A 15,946-nucleotide genomic window follows, 5' to 3' on the forward strand; every position below is an offset into this window, starting at 1 on the left:
AGGTTACTTTCAATAAATTACTGAAATAATTTCTCTCTTTTAAAAGAGTTTGTTCCTATTTAAAGATAAAATATATTTATTCACTGAATCAATAGAACATTTTGAGCAACTCATAGCTTTTTTATGAGAGCTGATTCACCAAAAGAAAATCATTTCAATCCTCTACAGCAGAACTTCAGCTATAGAATTTAGGCATCACTGAGAAGTTAGGACAGGTAAAAAGACATTTATTAATACTTAGTGACATAACAGTTTTTTTAATAACTTTAAACATTATTTCTCTTAATAATTTTTCAGGTAACAGTGTCTGAAGAATACAATTTTTAAGATTAATATACAAAATCACCTTAAGGAATTACTGCAAGATGCTACTTTGCCAGCATGGCCCAGCATTTGTCTTAGTTTGTTTTCCCTTCATCTTTGCTTTAAAAAAAAAAAGCCCAAAACTAAAAACAAAAAAACACCTAGAAGGTGAGGCAGGTGATTGTCTTCATGAGCTATTTGATATAGACAGTGGCAGAAGATGAAGAGAATAGAATGACATATTTAAAAAGCCAACTCAAGCACAGAATGCTTCCCATGTTATGATCCAGTGGAATGCAAGCTAGAAATAGGATAGAATTTAGAAATACGGCTCTGTGTTGATGGGTTAAGGCATTCAGACTCCCCAGTCCTTTTAAAGAACACTTCCTGTTCCTGGAGTTTCCTGGCAAACTCTTCTTCCAGTGTCTTTTTCCTAGGTCTCAATTTCTCTCTCCACTTCTTTAATTTTTGGCTGTGTTCCTCAATCTAACTCCTTTAGTTTCTGTGTCTCATGCTCAACCAACAGGTGGCATTTTTCATTCTGCAGCTGAGGCAGTTCTCAGACATTGGCTTCACACTGCAACTGAAGATCCCGCATTTGATTTTCATGTTTCTGATGCTGAGCCATTCTCTCGTTTTTCTGCCTCTTTTCTTCTTGTGCAGCAAACTGTTTAATTTTGTCACAGTCCTGATCTGGCGTAGCTGTTGAGTTAATTCTCAAACTTTTCTTAAACATGGCCATTCGAGTCTTAGCTTCACTGTGTTGAATCTTGGGTAATATTGTTCTTTCTTGAGTCTGCCTGTTTTTCAGTTCCTCAAATAAGTCATTGACTGTAATGCTCCATTTGTTCTGTTTCCTTCTCATGGCGCTTAAGTAGCTGATGTCTTTGTATGAAATATTGATCTTTAAGTTGCTGTTTGAGCAGTTGGTGTTTTTCTTGTAAGTGTCGTTCTTCAAGCTCCCAAATTGCAGCTTCTCGAGCTCTCATGAGCTGTTGCTTGTTATTCAGGCACTTGCTCTCAATATTGGCCAACTCTGCCTTCTGTTGTTGGATGATCTTTTTCAGAGAGCCATCTAATTCTTATTGTTGCTTCTGAACAAACTCTTGTTCTTGAGCATGCTGGCTTTCTGCAAGTTCCTCTTTCCTGCATTCCATGAGCTCTTTTCTCAGCTCTTTGGGTGCCTTCTCCACTTCATTTATAACCTCCTTCTTTCGGTTCTTTAGTATGTTCTGAAATTTGGACAGCTCTTTCTCTTGCTCTCCTTTGATGCGTTTGGCTTCATCCTGCAAGCGATTTGTGTGTTCTTGTTCCAGACGTTCAATAGTCTGTTTCTGCTGGTTTTCTAGTTTCTCGATTTCCCGGTCATATGCCGCTTTTTACTCATCATTTCCTGCTCAAAGCGCCGGAAAATTTGTTCTCGTTGTTGCTACAGTTTACTATTAAGCTGTTGTTGGGCTCGTTGCTCTTCTTTTTGAAGAAATCTTAATTCCCGAAGTTCCTGACATCTAAGAAACCTCAATTCTTCACTTTTGGAATCACTATCTGTAACTGTCTTTGACGTTGTTACACTCACTTCTACACCATCAACCATAAATTTGCATGTTTTCTTCAATGTTTTCTTTTGTCTTCTTGTTTCTTGTAAAGATATTGATCCACTGTCTTTAGTTTTACTGAGGAAGCTAGAGACGGATAAATTCAAGTCAATGCTGCTGTTATCAGCAGTAGAACCAGTGCCTGAATCAGCATCATGTTCCTTTTGATTCTCAGATTCTGGAAGCAGCATGGTTTCATTTTTTGACAAAGCACTGATTTCTCCTTTATTTTCTGCATCTCTAGAGTTGATATTAATACTGGGTATTAGAACAGGCTGAGGTTTACTGGGCTGTGAAACTGCAGTAACCTGAGGTTCTGTTTTAATTGGCACTTCACATGGCATTTCTTTTTCCTCTGTATCTATCTGAGTAGTGGCTTTATGAACATCCTGAGTTTCACCTCCTAAAGTCTTTTGGTCAGCATCAATCACTACATTTCCAACCTGTTTTTTCTGTGCTACTTCATTCAGTAATTTCTTCAACCTCATTTGTCCCTAGTTCTTCACTGGTCTCCAATATGTTCTCTGAACTGTTTATTAATTGTTCCTTATTTTTACCTTCTACAGATTTTTGATCTATCTCATTAGTTTCAACTATTTCTTTAATAGAAACTTCCTTAGTACCACCAGCCTCAAGATCCTCCTCAGGCTTCCTTATTAATTTCTGGTCTACTTCAATCACTTCTTCCCCATCATTACTCTGAGTATCCTCAGCACTGTTTTCAACAACCTTCTGAACATCTACTCCCTCGTTTATTTCTACCACATTACTTGTATCGTTGATGACATCTTTTTGAGTTTTGTCATCTTTTCCTAATTTCTCTTGGCTGTCTTCCTTTTTAAGGCCAACTTCACTATCAATTGCTTGAATATCTTCCTCTTTTTCTGCAGTCTCTTGAGTAACTGAATCTATTGTTTGAATAACAGTATCTTTAATTTCTTCAGATTTTATAAGCCTATTTTCAAATGTCTGTTTCTCTTCCTGATCCCTTTCTTCCTCAGATTTTAGATTATCTTCAATGTTTGTTTCTAAAGTTATCACTGCATTATTCTCTTTTCCTTCACTGACTGAATTAGTGTTCACAGTTTCTTGGTTTCTTGTATCAGGTAGATTTTCCGACTCAGGTCTCTTCTCTCTCCCATTCTCTTTGATTACTGTTGTTCTATTATGGAGTTCAGCCATAGCTTCTAAAGGAGCATCGTCACCAAGTTCATTAATTCTATCCATAGCCTTTTCAGGTTCATCAGTGGTAGGTTTTTCAATAAGAAATTTGTTGTTGAATTTATCTTCAGAAGTATTACATTCTGTCTTTTCTGAGACAGATTCCAAAATACACGCATTTTGTGAAAGTTTGTCTTCTTCAGAGGTGGCAATACTAAGATCAGAGGAGGCATGCTTATCTGAAGGTATTGGCAGAGAATTTTCTGCTTCCTCATCATCATCTTCCTCTTTACCATCTTCAACTTCTGTTACTTCAGCCTTTGCCTCTGCAATCAATTCTCAGATTGGTTTATTGGAACCAACAGTAACAAAGGGATGCTGCAGTAGCTGAGATGTATTCCACCTAGCATCCACATTCTTTTCCAAGCATTTCTTTAGAAAGTCCTTAAAATTTGAAAACCATTTTGATGGCTGTGCTCAGTAGGGGGCTCAGATTTTGCTATTTTTAGCAGCACTCCCATTGGATTTAATTCATCATGAGGTGGTTCTATCTCAGCCATTTCTATTAAAGTAATACCCAGGGACCAAACATCAGCTTTGTAGTCATAGGGTCTGTCCTTAGATGTTTCACACGTGACTACTTCAGGAGCCATCCAATATGGTGTGCCAATAAAGGAATCTCTTCTTTGAATTGTCCTCGTGTTTTTAGCTGATACTCCAAAATCTGCCAATTTAATATCTCCATCTAAAGTAAAAAGAATGTTGCCAGCCTTTAGATCTCTGTGGATGATTTTATTATCATGTAAGTAGTTCAATGCCTCTAAAGTCTGTTTGCAAACTACTTGTATTTGGGACTCAGTTAATGGTCTCTCAAGTTCAAGCATCACAGCATCTACTTCTCCACCTGCACAAAATTCAATAAGGATCCAAAGATTATTCTCATAATAGAAGGCATCTAGAAGCTTGACTATATTTGGGTGATCACAAGATGCTAATATATCAATTTCAACCATGTAGTCTTCAAGTTCTTCAGATTTGGTGTCAATCACCTTTGCAGCAGCTAAAACGCTGGTCTCATTATTCTGGGCCTTGTACACTTTCCCAAAGGCTCCGTCATCCAGTTCTCCTATAATCTCCCTAAACTCCTCGGGGAGCAGATCCCTCTTCACATGTTCGTACTGCCTCTTCTTCTTCTCGCTCCCCAACTTGAAGATCTTACGGAAATTGAAGAAGGACATTTTTCCTTCCAACACAGAGTTCCTTGCACTTAACGGCTAAAAACAATAAAGGGCAAAGTTTCTCCTCCCTCCTCTCCTGCACGCAGCCAGCGTGGGGTCCCCCGGCTCCCGCAGCTCCGGCCCGCCGTCCCCCAGCAGGCGGTGCGGCGACTCGGCTCCGGCCCACGGTGGGGGGCCGCGCGGGTGGGCGCCTTGGCCCTGGCCCACCCTCTGAGGGGCGGCACCTGCCTGGCCCGAGGGTCCGAGCTGTCCAGACGCCCGAGTCGCGGTAGCTTAGGCCCGTGTCACGGCGAGTCTCCCTGAAGCATTTCTTAATTCTCAAAGAGCTGGTAAAGAAAAAGATGGTACAAAAAGAAAATCTTTATCTGACAGTGAATCTGACGATAGCAAATCAAAGAAAAAAAGAGATGGTGCTGACAAACCAAGAGGCTTTGCCAGAGGTCTTGATCCTGAAAGAATAATTGGTGCCACGGATAGCAGTGGAGAATTAATGTTTCTTATGAAATGGAAAGATTCAGATGAGGCAGATTTGGTGCTGGCAAAAGAAGCAAATATGAAGTGTCCTCAAATTGTAATTGCTTTTTATGAAGAGAGACTAACTTGGCATTCTTGTCCAGAAGATGAAGCTCAATAATTGTGTGCATTGTTTTTTATATATATTTATATATACACACACAATCTGGGGCTTGGTTTTTGATTTACTAATGTGAAGAAATAACTACATCTAATAAATCAAGTTTGATACATTTGTTTTGAAAGTAGTATTGAGAGAATTGTTGGGGGGTGCATCAATAGCACTGGTTACTTTGAACAAACAAAAGCTTTCGGTAGTTGCTTCCTTTATCAGAAAAGAACATATGATACCATGGTATATTATTTCCTCTGCACTAGAGAACAGCTTTTCTAAATGCTAGGGGAAATTTCCATAGCCATTTTTCAGTCAGAACTTGTGTTTAACTCATGCCTAAGGACCATTCTGGGTTTTTTAAATTTGTTTTTGTGTGTGTATACGTAAAATGCATATGTAAATGATTCTCTTTATTTTTAAACATTCACCGAAACAAAAATCATGGGTAAGCCCATGTGTCTGTGATGCTAACATTCTGAGCAACCTAAGAATTGAAAATTTTCCTGAAGCTGTAACATTTCAAACTAAATAGTTGGTTCATAATTAATTGGATAATTTAAAGGCAGCCATATTAGAATCCGTATCTACATGTATATTCATATAAATGCAACATTGTGTTTGCAAAATTCCTAAAAGGAAATCTTTATCGCTACCAAAAATCTCCCCACCCAGATGAGGAAACTAGACAAATTCTGGTGTGTTCTAATACAGTAAACAAGACTTAGTTAAATGAACATTAAAGATTCCCCTAGTGAGCAATTCTTTTACAAAAACTTGAAATCCCTGTGCTGCATTGACTAAAAGTTCATGATTAATGGAATAGCTGAGGTTTGGCCCATGGAAACTTATTAGATGGTTAGAAACGTTGGCAGTTTCAGACCTGCTGACATAAATGAGTGAACAAACTTTTTGTAATCTAAACTATTGACCTGCATGTTTTTTCTTACCCCAATTCATTTCTTACATGTAGGCTCAATCTTTTCAGTATTTGGGTTGCTGGTTCTGCAGAAGCCAGGAAGAACAGCCTTGTAGTAATCAGAATGGTATCCAACTGTATACTGTTTATTGTAAATACTGGTGAACAGCGGTCAATAAATATTTTTATATTCCTAAAAAAAAAAAAATGTTTCTTAACTGTAAACCCCTGGACAGCTGTAATAACCTAAGACTGACACTGGCTCAGGGTCTCTGCCCTGCAGATGCCATGCCCTGCGACTGCCCGTGTTTACCAGACCGAGACAGCCTTGGCTTCGCAGGAGGAGGCGGGGCCCAACCTCTGCGTTGTGTGAGGTCTCTCTGCGGCAGGTTGGCTGCTGCCTTTCGTCTTGTACATTCTGTGAAGAGAACATATTTTTAAAAATAAAATCAATCTTTTGAGGTGGTAGTGAGTGAGTGATTTGTGGGACTCTCAGAAACTAACCTCTTCTCCTTATAAGCACTGAATGAAGCCGAAAGAAATAAACTTTTGCTCTCCGGAAGTTGTCATCCTTTGTTTGAGCTGGCCACCTTTCTATTTTCGGGGCTCCTGATAGGGTCTCCAGGAGGTGACCCAGGACGAGAAGTGTCTGAGGAGCTAGTGGTTCCCGAGGGTTCGCTCGAGCGATGCGTGGTGACAGATGGGGCCTTGCTGAAGACTAACCCACATTCTGGGGGGAGCCTTCCTCCTCTGGTTCTCCTCTTCAGAATTCATTCCTCCTTCTACAGGAGCCCACGGACCTTATTTTTAACTTTTTTTTTTTTTTTTTTGAGACAGGGTCTCACTCTGTCACCCAGGCTAAGGTGCTGTGGTGCCATCATAGCTCACAGCAGCCTCACACTCCTTTGCTCAAGCGATCCTCCTGCCACAGCCTCCCGAGTAGCTGGGAGTACAGATGTGAGCCGCTGAGTCCCGCCCGTCTGTCTTTTGATTCACCTTTTTGGTCAGTTTGGGCCCCTGACAACTCTAGCGTGGTCTGGTCTTGTCACCGTACCTGCGGGATCTGGTCACCGCAGACTCAGCGGTCAGGGAGCGTGGGCTCCTCCGCTGTGGCCCGGGGCAAGTCACCCGCCTTCTCCAGGTCTCCGTCTCCTCACCCACCTCTCAAGTGAAAACAGAACCAGGTGCTGCTCCACTGCTGCCGTGCGAAGGGCATGAGCTGGTGCAGGCGATGTCGCTAGAAGCGTCTGGAACACAGGGCCCCTCAGTGCGTGCCGACGGCACCCGCAGCGCAAGGCGGGAGCCTGGCCCACAGCAGTGTGACCAGGGCCCGCCCGGCCGGCCAGCGAGCCCGCCGCCCTCCTGCCGCCGCCCAGCCCCCCGGGGAGGAGAAGGGCGTCCTGTCCGGTCCTGCCCGCGCTGCTCCTGCCGCTCTGATGGCCCCGGCGGCAGCAGCCCACCGGTCCCCAGGGCAGGAGATTCCAGCCCTCGGCTTCTCCCGCTGCCGTCGCGTCCCCTGACTCTTCCTGGCAGCGTGCCCCGGCTCAGCCTTGAGCCCACCTTCCCACCCCTCGCCTGCCCTGGCCCCACGCCAGGGCTGCGGGCCTCTCTGCTCCTCCTTTGACCTCCCAGGGTCTGCTGTCCCGATCCTGTCCCCAGAACCTGCTCTGGTGGAGGAGCCGTGGCCCGGGACACTTGGCTCCACCGAGCCCGCCGTCCAGACCCAGGGTTGCCAGAAAGGGCGGCGGCACCACCCCCTCCAGGGAGCCCCCCGGGCCTGGAGGAAAAGCTGCCGCTCTGAGAGGCCCGGGAGGCTGTGGAGTCGGCAGGGGCAGCCCAGGAGCTCCCGGTCCCCACACTGCACGTGCTGCGAGGGAGGCCAGCGTCCTTCCCTCCCGCCTGTGGCCGGCTCCACCCCGGCCCTGCCCGTGCAGGGCCTCGCTTCTTTGGGCCTTTCTCTCCTTCGTGCCGTGTGGGGTGAAGGCCCAGGAAGGTCGCAGGACACAGGCCCGGGGCTAGGAGCAGCCGCCAGCGTGGATGTGAGCACACTAAGGCATCGCCACACGGCCCAGAAACATCCAGGCTGGACTCACTTGCATCCCTGGATGTCAGGTGCAGGCAGGGGACACCCGCACCTGACGGGGAAGCAACTGCTACAAACCCCTGCTGGGCGGGCCGCGGGTGACAGCTCGCTGCCGCAGTCCTGCCTTACCTTCCCCGGCTGGTGCCCTGGGACCCTGGGGAAACAAACCGCATGGAGGTTTGTAATAACTTCCGACCGCTGTGAGTGGTGACAGGCAGGTAACTGCTCAGCGACTGGCTGTCTCCTGGCCGCGGCCAAAACCCAGCAGTCTCAGCGGGCGCCGCCTCCCCCATCCGAAAAGAATGGTTTCCGCTTCCCCGTAAGACAAACATCTGTAAACATTTCTCCTTTGATGTCGCTAGGCTAGTCCCAAGTAATCCCCCCTCCACCCCGGCCAGCCGCAGAGGAAGAGGCTGCTGTCACCTGAAGCGGGGGCGGCCGGGACGCTGCTCACTTGCGCAGAAAGAGCCGGTTCTGCGCAGCCTCCGCGGTGGCCCTGGGGGACCTCGCGCTGCTCTTACTTTTAAACTCCAAAGTCCATCTTGGAGCTAAAGCCCTCTTTCCCCACGAGATGCCGAGGGTCGTGCACGGTGTGAGGGACAGTGTGGACCTTGGATAATGACCCGTAACCCCAGAGGCAGCAGCAACGCTGGGAGCTGCCCGCCCGGCCCGCGAAGCGCTGGGAGGTCCCTTTAGCTCTGAGCGCGGGGACCGAGCCGCCCCCTCCCGCAGCGCCGCCGCAGCTCAGCCTGGGCCTCAGCGTTCTGTTTGTTTTTCCCACAAGCACCCCACTTTCTGATCCACTTGGGTTTGCTAGTGGTACTGTTTAAGCGGAACCCAAAAAAATGTGGGGAAAAAGCTTTAACAATCAAATGAAGGCGTTAATATGAATCCTAAACGCTCACTGTGTTACTCTTTGCCTAACGTACACATAAAAGATGGAAGGCAAAACAGTAAGACGGAATCTTTAAAACTCGAAATAGAAAGGTCCTCCTCTACAAAGCTCATTTGGGCTGAGCTGCTGCGAAACTCCCTTCTGAGGGTCAACGCTAGCGGGGACTAAAGTTCCCCCCAGCACCGCCTTTCTGTTGTCCTTCTCCCTCCTGGACCCCGTCAGAATATGTGTGGGATGGCGCCGCCACAGGGGCCTTCGGTTCCCTCATCTGCTCCTCCCCTTGTCCCTGTCCCTGTCCCTGCGGGGAGGGGTCCCGGCTGCAGGCACAGCAGCAGCAGATGCTGGGACACTGAGTCCTACAGGCTGCCCTCCCACCTCCCACCTCTCCGCTGCCTTCTCTGTCACACGGCCAAGAGCAAAGCCTCCTGTTGCTTTCTATTCTACCCTCCCACGGGGCACCAACCCCCACAGCTCAGCAATGCTGGCTGAAATCCACTAAACTGATTTCCCAGTCCCCCAGCGGTTTGTGGCAGCAGTCTGGAAAGCACCGGCCGGCCGAGACACTAACGACAGGGTGTCAGGGGCCCTCGCCAGGGGGCAGGGAGGAAGGAAGGCTTCCTAGCTCTTGTTCCCACAGACGGGCTCCTCCTGCCCTTTGCCCCACCTGCCACCTGCCACTTGCCGGTAAATAGCAGTTTAACACCCCGAAGCGCCTTTCATGCAAGGACTCACTGGATTAGGAGGAGCCAGCGGGAGCCTAAAGCAGATTAAGGGGAGACAAAGGAAGCTTTGGGGTTTATCTTCAGCTTTCCTGTTTCCAAGAGCTCCGCTCTCTTCCTGTGCTCAGCCCCAAGCATCAAAGGGAGACCAAAGGGAGGGAGGGAGAGAAGGAAAAGGAGGGAACCCTGCCACCCCCTCACCTGCTGAGGCCAACCAACACTAGATGGTCACCTCCACCCCTAGCCCCACTCATCCTAAGGTGAGCGTGGCCTTCCTGCCAGGGCTGAGACAATTTCTTCTTCTCCCTTCCTCTGTCCCTGCCCCAGCCCCTCCGTCCCTCCCTCCCTTCTCTCTCCCCTTCCTCTCTCCATCCCTTTCTCCCCTCCTCCATCCGACCGTCCAGTGTCCAGTCCTGGACACCTTGGGGAGGTTCCTTCCCTTCCCGGATCCCTGTGGGGCTGGGGCTGGAAGGCGCAGACGGGTCGGGCAAGCAGCCGCCCTGGCGGCCGGGCCTCAGCTTCAGCCAGAAGGTGGTGGCCCCAATGCAGAGCTGCCCTCTGTGCCTGGCTCAGCTGTCTTCGTCCTGGTGCTAATGGTTCGCACACCTCTGTGTCTCCTTTGGTTTTCAGGCCGCAACACTAAATGTGACCCCGACAGCCCTCGGGCTCCCTGTCTCACAAGGCCAGGCTGGGGGGGTAAGAGGAGGTCCCTGTCAAGAGTCTCCTCCTTTCACCCCCTCCCTGTCTGGGTGTTCTTCCGTCAGCTCTTACATCTGACGCTCATTGTCAACAGGTCCCACGTTGTGTACATGCGCCGAAGGGACAGATGACTGGAAGGGCGGAGCCCATCCGGCCGACTTTCCCTCCTTCGCTGCATCTCTCTCGGGATTCTCTACATTTCATGTTTGAAAAGGAGGGCCCTGGGCACTGTCCCTGGTCACAGTGGAAGCTTCGTTGACCCGGAAAGACACCAAGCTCTGTCGTCTCTGCAGCCCTGCTGCTGACTGGACGGCGGATCCCAGGAAGGGAACACGGGAGCCAAGGCCGGCAGGAGAGCGGGGCTGGGTGGGAAGACCTGCTCCGCGGGAGGCTGTGAGGGTTCTGGAAGGAGCCCACCAAACCGTGAGCTCCTCAGGAGGAACAATGAGGTCAGGTCTTGAGATTCTTAGTGTGGGAGGTAGAAAGGGGTGGGTTGGGGTGGGGGCGAGGTGGGCATTTCTCTGCCATTTTAGGCAAAGAAGAAGAGTTATTCACCCCCCGTCCCCCTCCCTAGCCTACATGTGTGCACAAGCACACACACACAAACGGGTAAAAAATAGTAATCCACCAGACTGGTAAACTAGCTGTGGAAAATTCAAAATGGTTTTGGGTAAAGTTCCAAGGAAAGGAGGAGTGTGGCTGCACAGCAGGCTTTCTCCAGAAGGATTCTGGGCCCGTTTACAATTGCCGTCCTTCAGCTTCTCCACAGAAACACCAAAATGGCGTCTGGGTGGCGGCCACACTGGCGTGTCCACGCGGGTCACTGCCGTGCACACAGCAGCCCACCCAGGGGGTTTGTGTTTACTCTGCCGCACGCCACAATGGTCTGAGGAGGCTTTCAGCCAAAATAGGTACGGGGACATGCTAACACAGGATTACAGAGTTTGCTGAAGGACAGACATCAGAAAACTGGCGGACTAGGAAGCTCTAAGCTTTCCTTTTCCCACAGAACATTAAAAAATAAAAAGAAATTTTTTGAACCACTTTTGTCTGAGTACTGGAAAACAGTCAAAGGTTTACAGCAACCAAGTGAATGCCCGATCAAGAAAATGCCATCTTCAAAGTGAAAATTTCTGTTGTGTTTTTACTTACCCTGGTCCCACCTTCTTCCCAGTGTGGTGGCTGTATCAGTCTTGAAGCAGCAGCAACCAGCCTCGTTTCCAGTTCCTTCCCTGGTGCTGAAAGAATCAGAGCAGATATTACTTGCAAATTGTTATGCACATCTCTTCTATACTGTCTGGGAGATACCTGAAGGACTGACTCACTAGTCTGTGTCACATAGCACAGAACACACACAGGTGGGAACACAGGGGGACAATGTTCATGAAAGCTGCAAGATGACTGCAGACTCACCGATGCCTGGGGTGAAAGATTATGAGTGGAGACATACAATAGACCACCTGAGGCCCAGACTGGAAGCTGGAGTGAGACTCTGAGAAATTGGGATATTCAAAAGCAGCTGTGTCTGCAGGGGAATTTACATGCTCAGGGACAATGTGTGCTCACAAAGTTCTGAGAGGACCTAGACTTTCACCTCATGCTGATCCCTGGGCTCTGAGCAAGCTTCACTGATTTTGAAGGAGTGCACAAAGACAGTCTGCAAAGACCAGGAGACCCCTTGGCCTTCAAGGAAATCTCTGTCCAAACATTAGCTGAACACAAAGTCAAGGAACAGAGACTTCAGCAATTACACATGACAAGGAATAGTCTTATAAAAAAAGTTTGGAAAAGTCTCAAACAAATGGACTGCTGCTACATGCTTCAACAATTTTTACAAAAACCAGCAACCCCTGGAGAAGGTAAAGATTCTGAATGTCAGAGTTACCACATTATAACAGTAAGATGCCCAATTCTCTCTCTCTCTCTCTCTCTCTCTCACACACACACACACACACACACACACACACACACACACACACACACCCCCCACAATGTGTACAAACAAAGAGGAAAACATGGCTCATTCAAGTAAAAAAATATTAAACAGAAACCATTCCTGAGGAAGCCCAGACATCAGACTTACTACACAAAAAAGTTTAAAACGTGCTCAAATAACTAAAGGAAAACATAAGCAAAACCACTAAAGGAGATCAGGAAAATGATATATGAACAAAATGACAATATTAACAAAGAGATCAGAATTTTTGAAAGTACCAAACAGAAATTCTGGAGCTGAAAGTACAACAACTGAAATGAAAAATTCACTATAGGTGTTCAACAGCAATTTGATTTCAGCAGACAAAAGAAAGATGAGTGAACTTGAAAAAAGAACAAATGAAATTATCTCATCTGAGGAGTAGAAAGAAAAAAGAAGGAAGAAAAGTTAGCAGAGCCTAACAGACCTGTGGGGCACCATCAAGCAGAAAAACACACGTTATGGAATTCCCAGAAGGAGGAGAGAGAAAAGCAAAACAGATGATTGAAAGAAATAATGGTTGAAAATGGCCCACATTTGCTTCTACACATGAATTCACAAATTTAAGAAACTTGAACTCTAAGTAGAATAAAGTCTGAGACCCATACCAATACACATTATACTCAAATTGTCAAAAGACAAAAAAAAAGAAAAAAAAGAATCTTGAAAGTAGCAAGAGAGAAGGGACTCATAACATACAAGAGATGCCCCATACGATTATCAGCAGATTAATCATCAGAAACATTTGATGTCAGAAAGCAGTAAGAAGATTTTTAAAAAGAATAAAGCAATGGGAAAGTAGTTTAAAGTACTGAAAGAAAAATAATGTGTCAACTGAGAGTTTTATATTCCAAAAACTGTCTTTCAAAAATATGCAAGAAATTAAGACATTCCCAGATAAACAAAAACTGAAGGAGCTCATTACTGGCCCTATAGGAAATGCTAACAGAAGTTCTTTAAGTTAAAATGAAAGAAAACTAGACAGTAACTCAAAGCCACATGAGGACAGTGCTGGGAAAGGCTCCTTCATTTCCAACGACTGCCTTCCCTTTGGCAGGGAGGTGAAAAGCCTGGGTGGTGGCAACTAGGGCAGGGCTGGGTCTCTCAAGCCCCCCCAGGGCTCATCTCCCAGCAGGAACTCGGCCCTGACAGTCCACATCTTCTGGGCCTGAAAGCAGGTGGAAGGCATTTCACTGCAGGGTCAACAGCACACCTGCTGTCACTCCAGCAGGTCCAGTTGATCTCTGACACATGTAAAGCAAGGTGTGAAGATAAAAATAAAAGCTTTGGAAGCTGCGTTTAAACAGGAAGCCAGTCCTACCTTCCAGCACATCCCCACACAGGCACCTCAGAGATAGTGCGGGTTTGGTTCACACCGTCCAAGAAAGCAAACATCGCAATAAAGCAAGTCACACCAATTTTTTGATTCCCGGTGTATGTAAAAGTTGTATCTATACCAGACTGCAGTCTATTAAGTGTGCAATAGCACTGTCTAAAAACAAAACGTAAATCCCTTAATTAAAAACCACTTAATTGCTAAAAAATGGTAGCGATCATCTGAGCCTTCAGTGAGTTGCAATCTTTTTGCTGGTGCGGAGTCTTGTCTTGACGGTGATGGCTGCTGACTGATCAGTGTGGTGGTTCCTGAAGGGCGGACGGCTGTGGTAGTTTCTTAAAACAGGACAACAATGAGGCCAGGTGTGGTGGCTCATGCCTGCAGTCCTACCTAGCACTGTGGGAGGCCAAGGCAGGAGGATCACTTGAGGCCAGGAGCTTGAGAGCAGCTGGGCAAAACAGTGAGATCTTGCCTCTTCCAAAAATAAAAAAAAAAATTGTCTGTGCATGGCGGGGCACACCTGTAGTCTCAGCTACTTGGGAGGATCGCTTGAGTCCAGGAGTTCGAGGCTGCAATGAGCTATGATCACCCCACTGTTCTCCAGCCTGGGTGACAGGGCAAAACCCTGTCAATCAATTAATCAATAAAGGAAGGAAGTTTGCCACATTAACTCTTTCTTTCACAAAAAAAAATTCTCTGTAGCATATGACACTGTGGGTAACAGTAGAACTTCTTTCAAAGTTAGAGTCAGTTCTCTCAAACTCTCCTGCTGCTTTATCAACTAAGTTTCTGTAATATTCTAAATCCTTTGTTGTCATTTCAACAGTGCTCACAGCATCTTCACCAGGAGTAGATTCCATCTGAAGAAACACTTTCTTTGCTCACCCGTAAGAAGCAGCTCCTCATCCGTTCAAGTTTGGCCATGAGATCGCAGCAACGCAGTCCCATCTTCAGGCTCCACTGCTAATCCTAGTGCTCCTGCTATTTTTGCCACATCTGCAGTTATTTTCTCCTCTGAAGTCTTAAATCCCTCAAACTCATCCACGAGAGTTGGAATCACCTTTTTCCAACCTCCTTTTAATGTTGGTATTTTGATCTTCTCTCATGAATGGCATCTAGAATAGTGAATCCTTTCCAGAAGGTTTTCAATTAACTTTGCTCAGATCCACCACAGGAATCACTACCTATGACAGCTGTGGCCTTACAGAATATATTTCTTAAATAATAAGACTTGAAAGTCGAAATTACTCCTTGACCCACCGGCTGCAGGGCGGACATTGTGTTGGCATGAAAACAACATCAATTTCCTGGTACATCTCCATGAGGGCTCTCGGCTGACTGGCTGCATTGTCAATGAACAGTGACATTTTGAAAGGAATCTCTTTTTCTGAGCAGTAAATCTCAACATTGGGCTTAAAATATTCACTGAAACACGCTGTAAACAGATGTGCTGTCACTGCTGTTTCGCCGACAGAGCACAGGCAGAGCCGAGTCGGCCTAAGTCTTAGGGCCCTGCGGCTTTCACAGTGGTAAATGGCACTGGCTTCAGCTTAAAGTCGCCAGCGGCATTGGCCCTGACAGAAGAGTCACCTGACCTGTGAGGCTTTGAAGCCGGACATTGACTGCTCCCGTCCAGCTGTGAAAGTCCTGGATGGCACCTGCTCCCGACAGGAGGCTGTTTCATTCACATTAAAAATCTGCGTTGAGCGTGGCCGGCAGTTACCTTGGCGAGATCGTCTGGACAACTTGCCGCAGCTTCTCACCAGCACCGGCTGCTTCCCCGTGAGTTTTACTAATGTTGTGGAGACGGCTTCTCTCCTTCAACCTCGGGAACCAACCTCTGCTGGCTTCCGACTTCCCTTCTGCAGCTTCCTCTCCTCTCTCAGCCTTCACAGAACTGAAGAGAGTTAGGGCCTCGCTCTGGATTAGGCTTTGGCCTAAGGGAACGCTGTGGCCGGTTGGATCTTCTGTCCCCACCGCTAACACTTTCTCCGTGTCAGCGAGACTATTTCACTGTCTCATCACTTGTGTGATCGCTGGAGCAGCAGTTTTCATTTCCCTCAGGAACTTTCCTTGGCAGTCACAGCTTGGCTGACTGCGGGGAGTTAGCTACGCTCCCCGCAAAGAGGTTTTGTCTCTTTCTTCGGGTCAGGTCTCTAAGTTGACCACGCCAGTTTGCGGGGAGTCAGCTGCGCTCCCCGCAAAGAGGTTTTCTCTTCCGATCAGGTCTCTCAGGCAGGGGCCATCGCAAAGGATGAAAAAATAGTAGGAAACAGAAATAATAGTAATAATACACAGAGCCAAAGATATAGTTTATAAAGTAAAGGTTTATGAAAATAGATAAAGGAGGGTATCTGGATGCGAATATTTCCTCCTGCCAAAAATATATCCAAAACTG

The 15,946-nt window shown here is 46.9% G+C and overlaps 1 pseudogene; it reads right to left on the reverse strand.

Moving 5' to 3' along the window:
• Positions 1-318: 318 nt before the first annotated feature.
• LOC123630040 lies at positions 319-4,415 on the reverse strand (annotated as a pseudogene).
• Positions 4,416-15,946: the final 11,531 nt, after the last annotated feature.

Source organism: Lemur catta, unplaced genomic scaffold (assembly GCF_020740605.2).
Source record: "Lemur catta isolate mLemCat1 unplaced genomic scaffold, mLemCat1.pri scaffold_81_ctg1, whole genome shotgun sequence".
Classification (NCBI taxonomy): domain Eukaryota; kingdom Metazoa; phylum Chordata; class Mammalia; order Primates; family Lemuridae; genus Lemur; species Lemur catta.